This window comes from Colletes latitarsis, chromosome 10 (assembly GCF_051014445.1).
Source record: "Colletes latitarsis isolate SP2378_abdomen chromosome 10, iyColLati1, whole genome shotgun sequence".
Lineage (NCBI taxonomy): Eukaryota > Metazoa > Arthropoda > Insecta > Hymenoptera > Colletidae > Colletes > Colletes latitarsis.
In genome coordinates this window covers 19,274,959-19,295,477 of record NC_135143.1, presented here as the reverse complement: position 1 = coordinate 19,295,477, position 20,519 = coordinate 19,274,959, and the positions used below count along the sequence as shown (strand labels likewise).

Here is a 20,519-nt window from a genome sequence, read left to right as displayed (position 1 = left end):
ACTCGACCAACGCGAAAAATATTTTCTGTGTATTACATACAGGAACGACAATAATAATAATTTGTTGAACCCTAAATAAATTGAGCCCCATAAAGAATATATTCTCGCAAGCTGAAAACAGACTGAAAAAAGGCGGCAAATTTCAAATCAGTGGTTGTTGGCTGTGCACAGTCATCCTCCCCCCTGTTTCCGGGGGCAAGAAGCGACGACGCTACTTTTCCGGCCAATAAATTTCCCCTCCCCTCCGTCCGTCGCGATTATGGTAATATTTCCACGAGTTAATTCGGCACAAAAGCCCGGCAACTCGCGAATTTTTCCCGACGAGCGTACCGACCAGGTATTTACATGGCAGCCCCGTGTTTATGAAAAGCGAACGGAGCGGACAGCGCCAGGGGTACGCGCGCAATTTAACATCGGCTCGTTGATTAGCATGCGGAGGGTAACGCGAGGGGGTGTCGGCCGGGCGTGTGTGCAGCCGAGGCGTTGAATGATCGTCGGTCGAAAAACCGTGTCAGCTCGGACGTCAACGATTTTAGCATAAGAATAACCGGAGGGGAGATTCTCTCAGCTGCGGCCAAGTACTCAGCTCTGCTACGACTTTGTATTTGTACGCTCATTGTCCGTGCCGGATGCTAACACGGCGAACGGCCAGAAGAAAAATAGACGGCGTCGCCGGTGCCGTGAACTACGTCGTGATCGAGTGCAGTTATGACGCCCCGGACGGCGCATTTGTATTCGAATAAACACGGGCGTGGGAGGTGAGAGACTGAATAATAACTGTGGATAACGTTCTCGCTGTCAGAGGGACCTTCCACGGTCCGGTTAACCGGCTACTCTCTCGGCGTCTTCATTCGCGGAAAGCTTCGCGCGGCCGACAAAAGGATTCCATTAAAACCGACCGGCGCGTCGGATTTGTAATTCGAAATTAAACGGTCGCTTAAACGACGCCTGCTTTAATAGGCGCGCGCGCTCGCATAACCTCGGACCAGCCGTGGACGATTAATTTTATACCGCGAGTTACACGTGAAGCCGACAACTTGTTTCTTGCGTATGCCACGGCCACTTTCTGCGTGCCGCGCGACTAAACGTCTTTATAAATATTTAAACGACCACTGGCGTTACGCGTTTTCCCGAGACGGTCGCACGCGCCCGTTCCTGCTCCGGATCGGCTCGAAGTATAGCAAACTATCGTTAGAGCCACCGAACGATTAGTCCTTAAAGGAATTGCGAGTCGCATTGGGGACCGTTCTCATTGGGCCTTGTATGGCATGCGACTAAACATAACTCGTCGCTCGCCATGATCTACGGTTGATTCTGCTTCAGCCAGGACTGATCTTTCCTTTTTATTGCAATATTCATTGCTCAAAATTCTCTATTATACTCTGACAAGAGATCATGTGAATAACGTTGAAAGAGTGCAGCGCGAAGGAAAGTCTCGAAGTGCAATTTCGCACCAAATTAAAATAATTTTAACCGCTAATTAAATCAGATGTGTGAATTACAAATAAAATTCAATAACGAAGTAACGAAATATCGTCGAGGAAGGTCATATTTTTCGAACAAACCTATACATGATTGTTCCAAACAACATCCAGCGAAGATAGCATATTTGTGAGAAAATTTAGAAAATACTGCAAATACCAAGCACGAAGAAGAATGATCGATCCATCGTTAGGGCCGATGGAAATTACAGCATCAGTCGTAAACGACGCCACGTGTTTCCCGATGATTGCTCGCGACACCCGGGAGTCCCTTCGCGGGCCGATTTAATATACGCGCGCCGCCTCCGGTTCCCGACGGTGGTGTAAAATGATTCGACGCAGTATCCGACGCGGTAACGCGCAGTCCGTCCCGTCGACTGACAGGTGAGGCTACATTCAATTTTTGTAATCGAGCCCGGGAGGGCCCTATCCTCCCGCCCTCGTAGTCCCTCCCTAGTACGCGTGGATTCGGCAGTTTCGACCCCCTTTTTGTGCTTGACAGTTAAACCGCAGTCATCATTCTCCCTCCTCTCGCGTCCCGGGGCCACGCTACCCTTCTGCTGTACGTTGTAAGCCAGGGGAACCTTTTTGGCATCGGACGGCCGCATGTCGTTTCACGGATTCCTCGCGAACCACCACGCTTCGTGTTCCATCAATTTTCCCAAAATTATCAATAGATATGGAAGGATGCGTTTTTAAAAGAAACGAAAGACCTCGTGTTATGCGCTTTCCACGAAAATGATTTTTTTTTATTTTTTTCATAAATGTATTTCATAGGATTGTAAGGCAAATATTAATCGAATCTAGGATTTTATTATAAGCGATTTGTTTGCCACTATTTCGTAAAAAAATGTGTTCGAGTCGCTGGTGGATGGGACTATCGTTGAACAACAAGCAACAATCCATGGGTAACTTAAGATTTCGTCGGTAGACGAGTAATTTGACAAAATACGCAAAAAGACCGTGGCCGAACACCTCGAAAGATTCGCCCATTGTCGTTGTAAGGTTTTGCACGAGTCATCGGTGGCGGGCAGAGTCCGGTCGTGCGCTTCGATAGCGGTAGATAACAGACACGAGCAGGGTATAGAGCGAAGCACCAATTAGGAATTAGATTTCTCCGGGATGCCGGATCTCTTTATTTGCTCTCTCGGCGTGTCTCTATGTTCCCTGCTGCGATCTCCGCGGCTGTACGAGAGCCCGCGTACGTACGTGTGCCCGTTTATTCGGTACGGGTTGATTCTGTGCTGGTTCACAGCCACCGGTACACCCGGTAGTACGTGTCCCGCGAGCTCAACCAGAACTAGAGAGCAAGAGAGACGGAGGTACACGCGTACAGACGGAGAACCAAGCCGGCTCTAATGAACGCTGAAAATTAGCCGCTATCTATTCATCTGGCTGGTAGCTGCGTCCTGCCGCGAAGGAACGAACCCCGAGTAGAGGGAGCAGACAGAGAAGAAAAAGAAGAGCAGGCAAGTCAGCAGGCTACGCGGAAAGCTATCGCGCTCTGTCGTGTGCCGAAGTACTTCCATTGGGATTTAATTCGATCGTCCATCGGCGGAGCAGACGGTGAAATTGTAGTAAAATCGTTCGCGCTGCGACTGCTAATGAAATTAACAGCCGCGTGCTCGAGCGCGCCCCGTTGGGGAATAATTTCGTTTGCGCGAAGAATTCTGTCGAACGAATAATAATAGAAGTCGTCGACGCAGCTTCGGCTACCGAATCTCGGCAAACACGAACGAGGATCGTCCGTTTGTATACGGAGATCTTACTTATCCGTTTAGCGGAGGCAACAAAATTTTCGTTTTCACGGCAAACGCGCGCAAACAGCCGGATACGCAACAAAGACGCTACGCGGGATTACGCGCAAGAAGAACAGGAAGAAGGCCGGCGACTTTACGAGGCAAAGCCAGAAGATATAAAACACCGCACCTAGAGAGAAACGGCCCACGTTATTTCAGCCAAGACGGAGAAGACGGCATCCGATGGCGGAATGTCGTTCAACGACATAACTCGAGGAAATTTGTTGCGCAGGAAACGCATTCGCGTGACCAATCGCCTACCGTGTGGCAGGCATAAGTTGGTCGTTCGTTATTTCGCACGATAAAATTGTTAACTGCGGGGAAGAATCGCCTAATACGCTTGGGGTGGGATCTGCCGCGGAAGTAATGGCGGTTTAAGTTAGGGTACTTACGTAGAACTTTTAATTCGTAGACTGTATTTGGAATTATGCAAAGGATTCTGGTTGACAGGCAATAAATATTTTACTATGTTTTTTATATACTATGCATCGTCATCCTTGTGACGTAGTTGTTTCGTTTTAAAAACTCCTTCAAATTACCTACATGGGTGATGTTTTTTTGCATTTAGTGCATTTCTGCGTTAATTTATCTATAGTAGTCCCTAATGTTCGCTATTCTTTCCCTCGATATTGTTCGCGGAGTCATCCCCACCAATTCCTGGAACTGCATCGAGAAGGTGAATGTTGCAAGCACGTAATAGTACCACCCTTGATAACGTTCGCGTCACGGACCCAAGGTAGTGAATATTAACGAGGAATCACTGTACTATTTAAAAGCATAGTAAATATACCATTAATTTTTTTCATGAATTAAAATTCAATGTTTTTTTATATATAATTTAATTTTCTTGAGAACAATTTTACCGTTCCTACAATTCCTCATATTTTTGACATATTATCTTTATCCGACTACATGTGTGTTTCGACAATTTTTCTTCGAACCCACGATTATTTATTATTTCGAATTAATGTTCACATTTATTAGGACGAAAACGCGCGTCGTAGGTTCGCGAGTTAGCGATTATTTATCGCGCAACGCGATAATTAAATCCGTGCATACAAGCCGATTTGATATCGACGTTATAACGAGCACCGTGCTCGCTGCATCCAGGTTTATGTCTCCGTAAAACTCTTTTAGAGAAAGTCAGTGGACCGGAATGAAAATCGTCGTTGTTTTTTCCAACAACGTTTACCCGGTTCGCGATTAAATCGAACGGGCAACACCGAAAACAAAGCGGGCGAGTTTCTTTCCAGGCATCGAGTCACCGATATTCGCGAGCCACGATCGAACGTGCAGATTCTATTATCATGAGCCGGGGACCAGCAGCACACGACTAGAGCATCCACCGACGCCGGTGCAGCCTGGTCGAGCAGAGTTGGTCAATCGGGGATCTCTCTTGGATTACGCTTTACACGGATCCAATCCCCGTTCCTATCCTTCCTACCTAATTAAACGGAACTAATACTGACGCTGCACGTACTCACTGAAAACGCCTATAACGAACTCCCTCCTGGTCTGGCGCACGTACACGTACAACGGATCGACCTGTGTTCATTCCGTTCGCGCGCTCACCGACCAGCTGAATAAGACAAAGTGAATCGAATCACGGCCAAGAAACTTATAACCCATGCTGGGCTTCTCGCTCTACGCCCTTTGCTTTTTGCCCCGAGTCTTTCGAACGAGTGATTTCTTTCCATCCGGCGTGGTAATTCTCATTGAGATTTTTAGTGTCGGTGATACCTTGTTACGGAGTCGCGACTTTGATAATTTGCACGTCTACGAACGAGTCGTAGGGTCGTAATAATTTATTCTGCGATAAATTGTACGTCCAGTTTGCAATGATAATTATATAACGATGCTCTACTGCCACTTGACAAGGCTAGTAATTATACGAGTCGAAGAAAAACGCGAATACACGAGTCGAACCCATGTCGCGTCACTACTGTCATTCAAAACGACTAACAATCGTGCAACAATCTTCGCAAGTTATACGATTCTCAAATAATTTAATGCAAAAAGGTTGTTAATTCTGGCCAGTAGAGCAAATGAGAACAGTTTATTCTGTTTTACTCTATCGCGATAATCAACCTATTTGCATTCGGTTGTTTGCGAATTCTCGAGTAAAACAAGCTACGTATTATTTGGGTACTGTTTATTGGATTGGAGCCTTAATTGAAATGTGTACTCAAAGAAATTGTTGCAGTTTTTCTTTCTGCAGAATATTGAGAATACTTTCGGTAATTGGACGTTTCCATTGCTCTCTCGATAAAAAAATTATCAATTTTAATATACAGAAAAACTAAGGCATATCCACAACAAACGTACTTGCTCAATTTTGACATTTTTTATTGTTTCGTGCCACATATCAGAATAATCAATTTTTTTATATTCGATTATTTAATTATCGAGCAAAAGAAATTCAATATTAATCGTGTTGCATTTGCTATACAATTATCGTTGAAACGATAGTCATATAAATAATGGTTGTACGAATAATTGTGTGAGAAATTGTTGCGTCCATGGTCCCAATTAGAGTTTTATATTGGTTGTAGAGGGTGGAGTGGTTTGTTTATGGTTGGTTCTCAAACCGACGAAAAGAGCGGTAATGAATTAATGAATTCTAAGAATACGCATGAACTTTTTGGCGTATGACATCACCCGATATCTGCGTGTGTATGTGCGCTAATGGTTTATAAGAGCAGCACGATTGAGGATCAATTAGCTGAGTTGGGAGTAGAGTGGAGAGTAGTAAGTACGCGAATGAGAAAATTCAGAGCCCATGTTTCGAGAAAGCACCTGCAAGGAACTCTAGTTTCATGCGATCAAATTATACATGGAGATTCATTCATAGTACAGTACAGCTTCTTTTGTAAACTATTCTTTAAAAATACTAAAAGATTAATATATTAAATAAGTGAGATTCAGAGATCAAGTTAAAGAATATGGTATTATTTTCTTATTCGATTGGAGACTGAATGCAAGAATAAATATAAAACAAAATTACTTTTTTGAGTTATCCAGCCACACATTATATTTTCTGTAAAGAATTTTTTTCTCGAAAGTGTATAGGATTTTGAGGGTATGTCTATTCACCAAAAATGATTGTAATTAACCCCCGCAACTGAAAATAATTTTTTTAGAACGATTTTAAATTTTTTAGTTTCGTCCAACTTCGTCCAACTTTGTCCAATTTCGTCATTTCCGTATTTTCGCGCCAGTATGGCACTCAGATTTAGTCACGAAAGTCTATAAGGTGTAAGGTCTACTGGTATACCGCGAATATGGTATAATCGAGTCCTCGACAACTTCGACCAAAACTCTTGAAATGGATTATAGAATCTTCGAACGCACTTGTACGGTAGCTAATGAAACAGAAGCAGACGCGTTCGTCTGGTGGCCATTATAAGGCCGTAAAGTTTGGCATTAGCTTTATTAAATAAAATCGTATCAAGAGGATCGGTATAGGACGGGGTTAATTGAATGATTGGTCCTGATACACCCTGGGTCAGGCCCAATCGCGTTTTCGTCAGGCGTACCCATGTCTATTGCACACTATTACACACGCCCACGCATACACGTTCTCGATGGTCCCCGAGCGTGCCTATATTGCCTATTCGAGTTGCCTAACCGTGCACACACACACTGCCAAGCTTCGTATGCCGTAAAACACTTTGGTGTGTTTCGTTTGACGCAGTTTGCGCATTAGTAATGCAAATTCCACGTTACTCCGACTTGCGGGAGGGCCGCGCACCAGCCATGGATTTTCAGAGATAGCACTTGACCGCGGACCTTTTCGGTGGGCACGGAAAGGGATGGAAATTCGGCAACATCAAGGCCACGTTAATTTTCATCCAGAGGCATAAACGGAGGGCGAAATACATCGACGCCGTACGCAGCAAATCATCGAAATGCACGGGAAATTGGAGTGTACTTTATTACCGGGCCAATTTCGTTCGCCATCGGCGTCCTTCGAATATTTGTCTCGATTATGCGCGGAATGTTTGCCGTGCCCTTTTTCAAACGTTTCGAGCCGTTAAAACGACCGTGTCAGACGTTCGTTCGAAGCTTTCACATTATTCTATCGTACATTGTTTGCTACATTGCAAGCGATAAAGTTCGCTTATTAGCAAACTGAGTGGTACAATCGAAAATGAAAAATAAAATTTTGTCTTAAGGAACTTAATATTCGAGAAAATTAATTTTAAAGTCTCCATCAACTTTTCACTTAATGAATTCGCTGTATTAAACATTTCCTCTATCAGCTATATCGTAGTTCTATGCAAAATATTTTCCGACATAGTACTTGTTACACTATTAAAATTGATATTGGAAAAGTTCTCAAAAATAAACCGATTTCTATCAAGGAGTCAGAAAATCAGGTGACTGTTCTATGTCTGATTAATAAGTTGTTGCGCATCTGCATACTTTCCTCGAATACAACGTGTTCAAACGAAACTGTGGAAAAACTTGCGATGTGACCTGATAAAACATTTCGCTGTTTTTCGCTGACGGGGTCGAAGCAACGGCACGTAATCATCAAGGCCATTATCGAGTACGTTTTTTGCATAGCTCTGCAAGTTTAGGATCACTTTTAATCGTAAGATGGATCATCCAATATCCCGTTTTTGCCAATCCTTCGGAGTACGGAAAGAAACAAATTGCAGCGTTAATTCAATTTTCGTCGATCCTATAATCATGATAATGCCTTAATGTTTTGATGTATCAGTAAACTCGTTTCATCTCGTTAGTATCTAATCTTACCAAACTTCTTTTCCCGTTTCTTTCGATAATTATCAATGAGCACAAACGTCTTCAATTTTTCTTGATCACCGTTCAGGCTCGTTCGCGGTTGAAAGTGTGGATCTATTTACCCATAACCCAGGTCCGCGTTTATTGCTTTATGCATAAATACACGTGATAGATATGTAGATAATGTTATTTATTGATTAGATACAGTCGATCCCTTTCGTCGGACCTGTGCATCGAGAGGTCTTGCATTTTAGAATTGTTTATCCTAATTTATGTTTCACAAACACAAACTTTGCACATCTATTTCCAGAGAAACATATACAGACTGTTGAGAATTAATCGTAAACTACTCATTGTATAAAATAATTTAAACAAGAATTGATTTTGGTTTCGATGAAGACATAAGCTGGTATAAATTTTAATACCCTGGTGGATGTAGTTTATTATTTCCTACTAAAAAGACCACTTGTTTAGAAGATATTTTAATTTCAATATTGCAAAGTGTTATTAGGACATAGATCTGCATCTAAATTTTCTGAATCTTTGATTTTTCAACAGGAGCTTTTAGAGAATTATTGTACAGAAAAAATGAATTATTACTCCTTTTTTTAATAGAAAAGAAGTGATTATGGCGGTAGTGGTCCCAGCGAGAAAGATACAGTTAAATTTTATGAAGAGTGGTTCGTTAATCTAGAAGTCCTTAGGGACTCTAGCTCGGAAAAGATAATTTTAAGAAAAATGGCGTTAAAGTTCCGCAATGTAATGAATTTTCTTTCTTCCCTGATTGCCAGTTGGATATTCCCAAGCAGTAATATTTCGTTATTTTATTACCTAATTATTCTTACATAAGAGTTCACTGCTGATGACTTAGGAGTAAATCAGAGTGGATCCTGGATACCCAGGATCTGGTTTACTATTATGTTTCATCCGGTGTCGGGTCTAGCTACAGTAAAGATTTCTTAACCAACGACTTTTCCGTGTAACGTGTTCTGCGGACAGTAAAAAATTAAGTGTGCGTTCCACAGATAGTAAAAGATTAAGTTCCATCGTGCGTGTAGTATTCCAAGAAAGAATTCTCAAAGATACCCTACGTTTTATCGTCGTCGAGGTGTAACCCTTAAAGTCGTCGGTAATGGCGAAAGGGTTAAAGAGCAGACGGTCGCTATAACGGTAACGGGTAAAAAAGACGACCGGCGATAAAGGCACGAGTAAAATCCGACGGATGCTGGCAAGTCGCGCGGAAAGTCAAATGAAATTCCTGAGAAAGAATTAATTACATCGGTATTGCAGCGTCGACGGGGACGAACGTTGTCGGTGAAAGTATTTCGATGGATCAATAGAATCCGGTTGAATTGCATTGGAATCGAGCGAAATGCTAATGATGTCGACACCGCATTATTCGACAGACGTGTGGGAGTGATTCACCGATACCGCGGGACGACAATGCCTTTTTAATATCCAGTCGCGAGGCCCGACTGTTACCCCTCGCGGAATTATTATAATGAGGATTTCAGTTACGCAGTCGATTCGGTTTCTAGTTTAGCGACGGCGGCCTGACCTCTTCCTCCAACCGCGTCTCTATGAATAGAACGCACCGAAAGGATCTTCGTTTCAATGAACTCGTCTTCGTTACGCACGATCGTTACGCGCGTTTCCGCGATAAAATTCGCGACCGCGCTGCGCGCTAATCGTGCCTCAGCAACAGTCAATAAACGACGCCCGCGGTGCGCACGAAAGTGACCATTAAAATGCAATCATGGGGCTCGTTCGCTTTCGACGAACGTTCCGCGGAAGTCCGCTGATAGGAATCGTATACGCAAAACGATAGAATCAACGTTTCTTTCTTTTTTTGGGTCGTAATGAGAGATTTAATTAAGATACGCAATATCGTTCGACAATTACCATCTTCTAGATGAACGTTCGCTCGAGAGGTTCAAACGATGCTTGCTTATACTATTCACAGCGTGTTCGATTTCAGTTTTGTAAGCGGTATGTACTGCGCGTCCATGAGAAGTTGGCTAGCGGCACAGGAGACAAGGGAATACTTTGCATTCCTTTCGCAAGCCAACTTCTCGCGAATGCGTTGTACATTTCTACGAGTGACAACAAAATTTTTGTCAACGACCGAGTAAAACAAATTTATGTTCTACCATTGTTGTGGATGTCCAAGAGATAGTTCAATAAATAAAGATTGTGATAATGAATTAGTTTCTAGATGCCCTTCATACTTTAAATAAAGTTATTAAAGAATTGAAAGCTCAGGCAGAAGCAAATAGAATCAATGTACAGAGTATGAAAAATCTAGAATTAAAGTTTGTTTCCTTCTGCTTCAGATTATGTACACTTGGAATAATAAATGGTTGAAATTAGTGTAGAAGTATTCGATGAATAAAACCACAGAAGTAAACTACGAGCTATTTTTATTTCATTTTTTATGAGCGTCGTAACGCTTACGAGGGTGTACGAGGTCAACTGAAAGACGATTTCTGAATCATAGTACAATCGGCGCCTACTCGGAATTATTACTAACTCTCCGGCGAAATAAGAGAAATGTGTATCTGCGTGAAAGTCTCGTGTGCCTTTCCCGTTGCAGCGTCCGGAGAACGTTGATGCATGTTAATTGCTCAACCACGATCGGCAATTTGTATACTCTTGACAAATAAGGATACCGTGCGTCATCGATGGAAACTATCGGGAATACGGCAGAAGGGAATCCTGAAAGTTTCCTAACCGCCTCGAACAATGGATTTGATGTACATGGCGGAGGAGCCAGAACCCGACCGATTCAACCGCGGCCGTCCAGTAAGAAACATTTATGCCTCGAAGAAAACCTTAGCATACGTATCTGTCTGTCACGATTCCCGATCACGATCCTTTCGTCGATTTCATAAAATAGGCCCGCGGAGACGGGGAAAAATAATAATCCCTCTTCCCATCTTCGATTACGAGCCCCCCTTGAAAACCGCGAAGCGACTCGAGACGCTCGCATGCCATCCGAGCGTACCTATTATCCATTTATATTATTTCCACTGTCGATCGATCGCCTCTATCTCAACAATTACACCTCGATTCCGCTTTGCCGTGTTTCGAAAGGTCGTGGACGAGCAGCACCGACGAAATAGGCCTAACTGGTCGTCTCTGTCGCACGATCACCTCTGCAGGGAGCGCAAGACCGATTCGAAGATAGCGGTGTCGGACGGCTCACGTCATAATAAAATTAAATTCATATCTGGGATCAAGGGAACGCGATAGCTACCGCGACATGACCTCCCGCTCATTGTAAGCAAACACGTATGTCCTCGTTCGTCTCTCTCCTCCGCCTCCTTCTATTTCTTTCTCAGCTTCTTCTGCTTCTACTTCTTCTTCTTCTTTGCCAAGTCCCTTCCCTGTCTGCCTAACCCTTTTAGCGTTTCCCTGTCTCCCTTTCGGTCCCGTTCTCGCGCGTCGTTCCGTATCTCCTTCTCCGTCTCGAATAGTTTTGATTCATGAGAAGGGTGTAACCCGAGCGTGCGTGTTACACGTGTGTGCGTGCACACCTTGAGGTGTGTATCTCCACTCCTCTCTGTACACCTCGTTTCGTTCTCTTCTCCGTCTAGCCCGTTCTTCCGACGGACAAGGCGAAATCCGACACTGCATACCAGTAACTCGACTTCCAACCCGGCGCCCACCCTCTTTCTTCTCCCGCCTTTCCAACCCACCTTCTTCTCCGCCACCTCCGCCGTCGACTCGTCTGGTTCTATACGTGTGCTCGCGCGAACCCCGAGGAGCGGTCTACGTTTGAACACGTGTCAACATGTCGGTTGACATAGATTTTTCGCCGAGATAGAACCACGAAAATAAGACGAGAGGCCCCGAAACGCAACCGAGAGAAGAGCTTGATCGACTCTCCTCCATGGGAGCCAACGAGTGTGAGAAAGAGAACGACCACGCGGAACGAGGGAGGAGAATCCCAAAACCAGTTTGTACGTTTCGAAGAGCCACGTTCGTAAAACCACGGCCACTCAGGGCGCCTGCGGATCCGCGTTTAACACCGGGAGGCATAGTGTTGCATTGTTCGACCGTTCGGCTTTTAGGATCGCTGCGTCGTGTTTGTCCCTTAATTGATGGCTCTCTTTCCACGAGTGTTATTAGCTTTAAGCGGGGCTATTAGCCCTCCGAAGAAAAATATTCAAATGGAGTCGCCAACTTTTTCATCCATTTTCGTTAAAAGGCGATCCTTACGCCGTTATAAGCTCGCAAACTAATACTCGCGAAACTCTGTCGGTTTGTTCGCGTTCGGCCCAACCCAAACTTCATTTCTTCGTAACATTGTGGTTTACCAAACAAACGCATAGACGTTTTGTTCTGTAACATTTATATACGAGATGTTCATAGCACATTCACGATTTGTTTGCGAAACTAAAAGACTTGTTTGGGGAAAAACGTCTTATGCTTGTTTGGTTTAATTTGTCACAGTGTAGAAAAGCTAATCACGTGTTTAATGAAATAACTAAATTGTTCTTTCTCGTGAAATTCAATATTAGATAAATGCATTAAAATGAAACTGCCTTCATCGATTTCTGTCAGTATGAATGTTACACGGTTTTATTTTTACCCGAGAATTACCAACCGTCTGACTCACGGTTCAAGAACTTGAAAAAAGTCGATTATGTTTTCCTTGCATTTTCATGAAGCTTTAGACGCTAAATATTCATTTAAAAAACGCCTCGTTTTAGCATTCTAGACTAGAGAACATTCCCTTCGACGACTCGTAGGTGACTGAATATGAATATGAAGTAACGATAGACGTCTTGCGGTTTGAACCGGTAGAACTATGTATATGGATACTTGTAATGCTTCAGTGGCGATCGATTCTGATTTTTCAAATAATAGTAATATAGAAATAACACAGATAAGATGAAAAAAATGCTAAGATAGATGAACGTGATAATGGTATGCCCTGCAAAGATTGAGAAAAATTGCACAACACGACGTCCGTGTATCCAAGTTTAAAGAGTTAAATACGCAAAAACTTACGAGACGACCTAATAAATCAAACTTTCCGTACCGCGGTGGTTTAAAGCGCGTATCGGGTAAATGGATTCATCGCGCGTAATATGTATGGCTGAAAATTACGGGGAAACCAATCTACGCTCGAGCGAACCGAAACCGATTTTTACAGGGCCAGTTAACCGACAGAGGCCGATAATTGACATTCACGATATTTTTCAGGTCGAAGCGCAACCGTGGGTTAGGGAACGTGTGCGATACGTTTTGCCGCTCGATAATTTTCTTCCTGCAGTTCCATGCCGTCTGCGGAAAAAGGCAAATTTACACACACGGCTACTCAAAAGTCCGAAAACACCTGCCATTCTTAGCAGTACACACATTTTAATCTATCCATTTAATATAGAAATAGATACACGTTTAATATTAGCTACGTTCTGATAAATAATTTAATTATTTTTATTTGTTGTTAATGTATTTGAAATCTTTACGTCTAGTAATTGTGGTAGTTCTTTCTATTCGCTAACAGTGGAGTTACGTGGAGATGGGTAAAAAAGTGAAAATATTTGACATGTATTCAATTGTTTGCTCGTGTATTTAGCAGTTTATGAGATATTATATAATAAAGATTTTAATTTGTGTGATTTGAGAAGTATTTTTGATATCAGGTTTAAAATCATGCCTTATCATTGAATCTGGGCCAATCATTCGGTAATTCTAAAATATTTATATTTTGAGGAATAAAATCGTAAAATAAATTTAATAAAACGTATTGCTGCAAATATTTTTGATCTCTCGAAGAATGTATATATTTATTGTCATGTTTGGATATAATCCGAAACTACGGAAACAATGAACACCAGAATTTGTAATGTCTCACGTTTGTTATTTTGGAAAAGACTTTCAATATGAACCGAAATATCAGTTATGAAATTTTCATGTTATCGGGAAAGCAATCACCATACACTGATTTGAATATTTCTTTAAACCTTCGCATAATTTTTCCGAGGTTTTGGCAAAATGCAGTGAACGTCCTAAGACTTTTGAGCGGCGTTGCACATATTACGCGTGCAGACTCCAGCCCGGGGTGAAAGTTGTGATATATCCGTTATAATTTCGTACGGTCGGCGTATTGCTTCCGTATGTAGGAACCATTTGTTCCGGAAAATGGCGCAATTTTGTCTCCCTCGCGCGCGGGAACAAGCGCAATACCTTCGCGGATATAATTTAAACAAGGGCTCTTTATGTAACACGGTCTATTTATTTGGGCACACCTACGCTTGTCCGCCGTATACAATGCCCATGCGAAATGTCACACAATTTCTGTTAAACGTCCTCGCTCTCTAATGGACGTGTCGAGTCGAGCTCAGCTTCACAGAAATATATTATATTTTGTGGCTTCGGGCAGAGACAATGCTCGATTTAACTAACAATTGTCAACGAAAACTCGCGTGTCGGAATTTTTCGCGTTTGCGCGGTCGGTCGATCTTTTCATCGGTTTGATTTTTGACTGGAAAATAAAGTACACAGGATACATGCTTCCGCAATACATGGTTTGTCAAACCATAATTGTTTGGCGTAACGATCCTACGAATGAAACAATTTTCAACAATATTTTACAATTTTTATTTTTTCAATCCGAAAAGTTCGGATCAAAAGTCATTGAGGAAAAAAACCCAAGTGTGGAGTTTAGTGAGAGTTGAGATGCAATAATTTAAATATTGTAAACTGTCAATTGTTCCAAAATATAATAATACGGCAGTACTGAATTTGTGAGAATTAGGAAATGAAAATTGATTAAATAGATGAAATTATAAATAAAGGTCTACGTCAGCTTCGAAAGCGAGTTACAGTCGTACGCTGTTATTAACCTAATCTCGAATTGATGTACTACATATCATAGTCAAATACCTCGTGTAATCGAGTTGTAAAAATATGCTACGACGGTATCAGCTGTCCCGAGTGTACTTCGAGGGTTGTACTATCAATATTACAGTTCTCCGTTGGCGTGAGAAATTTTAGAAATAAAGTCCAGCCTTTTTGCTTTTGTCCCCGTGCTACATTCGCAATTTCATAAGTCGTGTGCGAGTAAATTGCATGGAAACGCCGACACACGAAATCGGCACGCTCGTCCGACACGGTACTTTCTTTCTTCGTCGCGGTCGAATTGACATACGAAATTTCTCTCGCTCGCCAGTCCGGCACTCACTCGACCCGTTCCCTCTTTTTTTTTTGTCTCGGAGGACCTTCGTCTCGGAAAAGTCGATTTCAAGGATTTCCTGGCGACAGAGACACGAGCACGCGTCTTTCACAGCAGTGTTCTTATACGCGCACAAAAGCTATCGCAGCTCTTCGTCAACGACGATACGTAATACCCAGCCGAAATTTATCATATTCAGTAATGAACGATAAGTATTGATCACGAAAGAAATAAAAATGTGGCTAATGATAACATACAATATTCTATAATATCGTTTCGACCGTTTGTGGCTTCGATATAAAGGTTCATAAAATAATTAAATTTCAGAAATTAAAAATTATTATTAGACAAGGAGAACTCTTTGTTTCCTTTGAAGCGTACGAACTCAGTTATACTCTAATTTCGAGTCTGTCCTAAAATTCAAGGTTGAAACCATAAAATGTCTAGATTTTAATTAAAAAATCTTAAAAGGTGCAGAATTATCGAAGTGCTTGGTTATTTGTATAAAGTGGTGCGAATGTTCAAAGTATAAAAAAATTATATTAATTAAATTCAAATTTTAATTTAAAAATTATTATATACGCTGTACTTTTGCAAAATTCAATTAGTATGTTTAGTATGAACGGTGGAATAAAAATTTGGAAGTTCCATTTAAAAAATCAACAAAAAAGTTACATCATATACAGCTTGATAGGGTACAACTTCAACATAAAAACAGTTTCCATGCAATAGTTGATTTAAGAGTAGCTCGATGTGGCAGAGTTAAATGATTCGTTCTCTATATACATTGATCGTGATCTGAATTTTAGTCAGTTAACGAAATTTCAGTTTTAATAAAACGACATACATGGAATAATTTTCGATAAAAGTAAGCATCACCGCTGGACGCTTAATTTATATCGTGCATACAACGCATTTCAACGATTCCTGGCATAACTTCAGCAACAGAATTTTTCTCTGGCATTATACATAATGATCAATAGTAATGTAATGTACGTAATCAGCAAACAAAATGTGTGCCTTAATAAAATAACGTTAATGCTACCAAGCCACAGTAGCAGAAACACGGAGGGGAGTAGAGGCTACACATTCTTAGTTCCCCTTCTATTGTAAAAAATCCATTATTTGAATTTTAATCGCTTCTGTATTCTATTTAAAGCGACTTCAATATCTGGAACTCTAATATTTGTATAATTTTGGTAATATCATAAGCAAATAGACTCTGAACCCTCAAGCATACGACAGTTTCTGACCCTAGAAATTTAACGATTTCGTTAACGCAAGTTCCCCTTTTGTAGTTGGTAACACTACCGTCGTTTAAGATAGAAAATTTTCTAAACAAAAAGCCCTTAAAATTAGTGTAGAAATGATCGAAAATTGTTATGTTAAAGTAGCTGAGTTTACCTTCGTTCGACGTGCAGTAGTCGAAGAGGCGATCCAAAGGTGGGCGAGGGCAGGGAAAAGCGATTAAAAAAAACCACGAAGGAATGAAGATCACTAGTGACGCAAAGTTCCTTTTGGTCCTTGGTCCTTCCCCTCGAAGGGGTGCACGAGTGCGTGCGTGCGTTCGTGCCTGCGTGCTTAAGGTCTTTCTCGCGTGAGGCGTGAGAACTCTTTAACTCTTTTTCGGTGTTCGCGAAACGAGTTAAAAAGTAGACGATGAGGAGGACGAACTTCTCCTCGCGGCCGCCACGATCTGTTTCTGCTCCTTTCTCCTCGACCTCCCCTTTTTTCCCTTTAATTGCCCTTCTTAATATGCGAAACGGCACACGAATTTCAATGGGTTCGCGTGATTATTAATTAAGACGTTCCTTCGAATCGCGACCCAATGATGTATATGCGCTGTAAGGCGATCAGGACGTCGGCCCGATGATTGGTCGTGCAGAACGAACGTCTCCTTTCGCTTGTCCCTGATTAATTATCTATTCGAGTAATCGGCATCGTTCGTTTACTTTTGTCCCCGTGCACGTCTTCGACGGATTTTAAACTAATTAAGTTCACGGAAAGTCGTTTTCTTCGATCGATACGCGCACGGTATCGACTCTAATCTTTCGAACGATACTCAAATTCGTCGGTATTCCAGTCACGTAGCCGATGATCAGTCGTCCGTGCACGAAGAAAGATGTCCACTCGAGCGCGGGTCTGATCGGCAAAAAATGTTTATCAGCACGGGACGTATATCGACTAAAATTGTCGTCCTGTTCTTTCGATTAACCTTGTGGTGAACGTTGTACACTGCGAAGTTATCCGCTGGTCGGGCCACATTGACATCCCGCCACTGGCAACGAATGTTAGATTAAATCCGATTGGTCCCGCGCGAAGAACTTGAAGCAGTTCCCGCTAACATCGTATATTCACCGGCACGATCTTAGGTTATTTCGTTTCAACTTTTATCGTCGGCGAATTTAAATCGAGACACCGAATTTTCGAGAACACCAGAATCACCGAATCGACATCAATGATTGACTGCGCGCAGGGAAACGAGGATGTCTGTCCGCACATACGTCGGATTAATTACTCCAACGGTTAGTCGGCACACTACTCTCATTCGTGGCCAAGTTACCAGTATATATACGGGTACACAGGCCTCCAATTGCAGTTACTCGTGGTTGATGCACCGCAGGACGCATCTCGAAACCCGCACGCAGACGGTAACCCCGAAGCTCGCACTAGAAACACCCTCGGCAGCACTCCAGAGTACTCGATCGCACTCACGTCGACGGATCATGATGTTTCCAACGAGCACTGATTCAATGTAAACACACACACATCCATAGGCACACACGCGTTCACATATATCTCTGTACGAGCGGTCGTGTCACGAATCTTGACGCGCGGGGTTCTAAAGATTAGTTGCTAATTGCGCGAGCCACGATCGATTTCCACAAGACGATCGCCGATGACGCTTCGTTAAAGTATCCCTTCGTGGTCGACTGTCGTTCGAGCGTGATTCACGTGCGCGCTCGATCGATACAGGACGTTAGGTTAACCGTGTTTACACGACGTGCGCGATCGTTGTCCACCATATTGCGTCGCACTTTTATCGATAGGTTGCAAGACACTGGGATTACCGTAAACATTCGTCAAACGATCATTTTCGGGATGATCGGTTTCACGCGCGAAACACGCGTCGTAACGTGCATCGACCGACAACTGTCACCGGTTGTGACAGTTACGCGAACTGTACACGCGGTCGTACAACGATCGTGAAAATCTGCACGCGAATCGGTCGTGTGGACCACCGTGATCCGGCCTCGGAACACACGCTCGTTGAACTGTCGTTCGGAGCAGCTCGGCCCGCGGTTTAGTATCAACGTTCGTTCTTGGCTGGCGTCGCGCCCCTCCCGGGACGCCGGTCGACGCCAATCGAGTGCGCGTATACCTACGTGCACGTACCTGCGAACCTGAGAGGAGAGCCCACCTTTGGCTGAATCTCGACTGCGTGAACCTCTACGCGTCCTCAGACTACCTTGTTTGTTTGCATTCGAATCCTACGAACACAATTTCGTTAATGTGACTGGATTTAAGAGCCTTTTGTCCGGAATAACAACGCCTGAAACGCGTCTTCGTTACCATTGAAAAGAAAACTATCAACACACTATCTATTATACGAGAATTTATGTAAACCTGTCCTTTCGTTTCTGTAACCGGAATTTGAATAAGTATTGCTGATTGTTCAGAACATAGCGATATTGCGATATTTATTAATTTTGTTACTATTTTAAATATAAAAAATTACCTTTACTTCCTTGATCTATTTCAGATACTACAATTTTATTGTAATATGAGTCTAGAAATGACTTGCAACAACAGTGATTTGGTTAGATTTTGATTATAAAAAGAATTTACTATTTTCATTCAAAGATTGCACTGATCCCTTAATTCTTTTGCTCTAAATTACATTTCTTTGCTTTCAACTGTGCTTTCACTTGTTTAATAACTCTATGTGAAAAACGAAAGGCGTGAATATACTTAAGATCTATTGTGCATTGTTGGTAAGATGGCAAGCGGAGAAAATGTGGATATTATTAGCTGCTATAGCAAATTAGTCACCCCTCTGCGTCGTTTTTTATTGGCCGAAACCAATACAAGTTGCTTTAGATTCACGATATGAACACATTGTAATCCAGAATGACCATAAATTCCATAAAAGGTCGCATTTTAGACAAACGCAAGAACGAGACGTCTGCGGACAACAGATTAAAATACTCGAGCTTGAATAATTGCTCGACTTTGGAACTAATTAGAGAGGAATTTTTCTATAACTTGGGTGCCCTAGAAGTTACTCGTGATGCAACGAAATAACTCAAAGGGAGAAGATACGGAACGTAGATAGATCAAAGCTCATGCCGGGTACATTAAGGGTTTACCTCTCAGGTGGCTCGATATAACTGAAGAACAGCAGAGTATACTGGAAGACCAGACTCGTTTTCCTTCTCATCGTATTACCATACTCGAGTAGCACGCGCGGATAGCAAACGCGGAATTCACAGCACTGGCTCGACCTTGCCGCTCGCTCTAATTGGCAGACGGTGATCTAAGGTCTTGAATTTAAGCACTTGCTTAAGGACAAAACTGCTATTATTCTTCGTGGCCTTTCTTCGCGGCACCTTCTTACGGCATGACCGTCCGCCTTGAAACTGATCGATAGAACGACGATTTATAGTTAACAATACTCTTTTGTTCCTCTTCTTGATCTTAATTCCCCATCCGCGAGAGGCAATTCGATTGAAAGAAAATACTATCACGTACGTGTAATTGAAATGTTATTGTCGTTTCGCAATATTTGCCATTCCTCGTGACCGTACGTCCAAAGAATGCCGATATTTACGCGATTCCCTTCTCTTCTATTAATGTATAGCTGATTCAACTTATTCATTTTTTAAATAGAAGAATATTAATCATACTTATTTTAACAACTTATAACGTAGAAATAATAAAAATGATTGTTTTGAATTTCACTTTTCTTTAACTGTACGATTACTGGAGCTGTTATCCAGTTTGTAAAACTTTGCTCGCGCGGAAAGTTTCGAAACGAATTAATCGTGTAAGTAGAGGGCTAACTGTATCGAATGTTTTCCGTATCGAGTAAGTAACCGACGATACCTAAAAGAAGTACGAACTGGATGCTTACACAGCCCCGAACACTCCATAAAAGTTTTTTCTTTAATCATTTTACCGCTTCGTACCGCGATGTCATTACATATCTATTTCAGTTTGCGATCGCTTTCGTTTCCACTTGCACATGCTCGAACGAATACACGGAAAGTATCGGGAACTTCCGAGCACTCGATTCTCGCAGCT

The 20,519-nt window shown here is 42.3% G+C and overlaps 1 protein-coding gene across 1 annotated transcript in view; it reads right to left on the bottom strand.

Annotated features, from left to right (window-relative positions):
- Positions 1 to 18,455, bottom strand: part of LOC143347259 (latrophilin Cirl) — a 610,528-nt gene extending 592,073 nt beyond the window's left edge. Inside the window, exon 1 of the mRNA XM_076776307.1 lies at positions 16,620 to 18,455. The gene's annotated coding sequence lies outside the window, so the exon portion shown is untranslated. The remainder of the gene's footprint in view (positions 1 to 16,619) is intronic.
- Positions 18,456 to 20,519: the final 2,064 nt, after the last annotated feature.